Source organism: Atta colombica, unplaced genomic scaffold (genome assembly GCF_001594045.1).
Source record: "Atta colombica isolate Treedump-2 unplaced genomic scaffold, Acol1.0 scaffold78, whole genome shotgun sequence".
In the NCBI taxonomy this organism is placed as follows: Eukaryota; Metazoa; Arthropoda; class Insecta; order Hymenoptera; family Formicidae; genus Atta; species Atta colombica.
In genome coordinates this window covers 961920-964801 of record NW_017259570.1, presented here as the reverse complement: position 1 = coordinate 964801, position 2882 = coordinate 961920, and the positions used below count along the sequence as shown (strand labels likewise).

The 2882-nt window shown below is 25.0% G+C and overlaps 1 protein-coding gene across 3 annotated transcripts in view; it reads left to right on the top strand.

The window, feature by feature from the left end:
• Nucleotides 1–2882, top strand: part of LOC108692694 (homeobox protein Mohawk-like) — a 50430-nt gene that overhangs the window by 26948 nt on the left and 20600 nt on the right. The gene's annotated exons all lie outside the window — the stretch shown is intronic.

The window sequence follows — 2882 nt, the reverse complement described above, 5'->3', positions numbered from 1 at the left end:
ATATATATTTATAAAAACTTATTTGCTAACGATACTATTGATTATTTGTTATATTGACGAATTAATTTGCAATTGTAACAAATCGATCGTTTTTTAAACAATATCACATTTGCTTTCCCTTGATTTGTTTCTATAACAAAATCATTTTTCTCAGTGAAGCCAGTTTTACATTAATTGCAAGCCGATCGCAAGTTCGTTGCGACAGCCAATATGAAGTGTTGATTTCAAAATGCAAGCTTCATATTGGCTGTCGCAACAAACTTGTGATCAGCTTGCGTCTAATGTAAAATGAGCTTTTGGTGTGTCGCGATATAAGAAGAAATGCAAATAATAATATTTGACAACATTTTACAAAACTCTAATTTTTTTTAATTCTATAATTTTTTCAATCAATTTCTTATAAACCTAAAAGGAGAGTCCTCACACATATGAATTGGGATCGAATACGGAAGTATCGGCTTCTTATACATGGAGTCACGTGACATCTTGAATATATATTTAAGACATTATTAAGTTAATATTCCTCAAGAGCAACTTATTAACTAAGAACTTGAACCTAATTAGATCTCAATCTCGTGTTAGAATGGATTCTAGATCAATAATAAACTTCTAATAAACTGATAATGAAATAAGGATGTGACATTTTTTTTTTTAAAGGCAACGGTAATGATGAAATAGTCCTACGATTGTATTATGAAATAATTATTCGCGTTATACGAAAATCACGATTACGTCGAATTGCCATATTAATGAGCGAAAGCGGGCTTTGCTGTTAACGATTAAGTCCCCTTTCACTATCATCTGCATCATTCGTTAATTATTAATGAGCTTTCAGAAGAGAATGTCAGTTTTTTGAAAATTGAATGGATATCGAAAAAATCGTAATTCTAAATTTTTATATTGATTTTGTGGAATAAAATATATTCTATTTTGCTTGCAATTTTTATCTATTTTTTTAAATATATGTATAAGACGGTTCTAATAACAGTTTTTTTCTAATAAGAGGCAGGCAAGAATTACAAAATGAAAATCAGCTTTAATTAAAAAAATGTATTTGCAAATAACTTAAAAGGTGTTTATTAACTGAACAAAACATTAGTGCATAATTCTTTATTTTTTATCGGAAAATTAATAGTTGTTCAAAATTGAGTGACATATTGTACCGACTCATTTTATGACCACTGACAGTTATTCAGTGGCATTGAATAATGAACGTAGTAAAATATCTTAACGTTTAACTTTCGGTTCACGTATTTCCGATTCAAGTTCTATCAATGGATCTTTCTTTTAAATAAAATATTAGAATTATATTTTTTTACAATGATAAATAAATTGTTAAAAAATATAAAAGTTGAAAATTTTATTTTTTTACACCGTATTTGTTAATAAACAAGTTTAATCTATTAAGTTTTATCTATTAAAGATGAAATTTATAATAAAAGCAATTGAAACTTAATATTTTATTATTACTATTATATGCATTATTATATGCATAGTTGAGGTAAAATATCGTTACAACTTTTCAGATCCATTTTGGTTAAATCCGATTTAAATCTTATTGACGAATCTTTTTCATTTTTTTCAGAATGTTAAAATGAATATTTTTAGAAGATAGATTTAAATAAATTTGTTTGTCATAGAAATCGATTAAATCCTGAAATACTTAATACATTTTATTGTATTATTAGCTGAAATATGTATTTTATAAGTCAAAATATTTACATTTTACTTTTATATTAAAATTAAATCAGTGTATAACGGTTTTAATATGCATCAACACGCACTAGTACTTCCGATCGAATTCGCCATTAGTTTACATAAATTCTAGTTCAACAATATTATAATTTAAGTATTTAACTTAAATTTGGTAATAAGAATATTGATCAATAGGACAATAGGATAATACAAGTACTTACAGCTTCCAAAATTTTATTTATTGTGCCTACCTGGGAGGTTAATTTACAATCTGTAAAAAAAAATAACAAAAGGAGTAGAACGTTTATATTAATAAATAAAATGTAAAAAATTTCAATATCTGGTAATAAACTTTTATAACATAAATTATTCATAAAATTATCTTTAAAAAAAATTTAATTCTAACATTTTGAAAGAAAAAATTTCATCTATGTGTTTGAACTGTATTTGACTCGAAAAAACATTATCTGATAATCCAATGGATTCATATCTAAGCCTCATATCTATACCTCAGGTATCTGAAGGATCATTTAATTTCCTTCATTTTTGCTTGAAAGCATTTTGATATATCTCTCATTTGTAAACTCAAATGGAAAATGTAAAAATGCTTTTTCCGGTCTGATTTGGAATCATTAGTCCTATTTTTATAGATTTTTAGATAGAATTTTAAAATATTTTAAGTATTTTTGTTAGTATTGAATAAAAATGAGCAATTTGTCAGTCAAGATAAAAATTTTATTTAGAAAAAAAATTACTGACAATTTATATTATTAGAATTGAAATCAATAAAATTTAATTAATATGATGATTGTTTCATGATATTTTACTGATTTAATTCCTTGATCTGATCGGTCGATTACCACTATAATCCTTATAAGTTATCTATTGTACTGTCCGATTTAGATACAGTCCTTTCGAACTTTGGAACAAATTTTGCAATAAACCGCAAAATGATCACAAAACTCTTGATATTTTTGAAAATGCTTGAATTCTACACTCTTTAATTATTTTAAATTAATTACCTTTCTAAACATTTTTTACATCTTTTAAATAATGAATTACAACGATTTTTTTTTTAATTTTCGCCCAATATCTTATAAGAACTTTACATTATAAATAGTATTTGCTTAATTATGTTCATTTAAATTAAAAAAAATCCTAGAATACGGTTTAGGCCATTCTCCCCT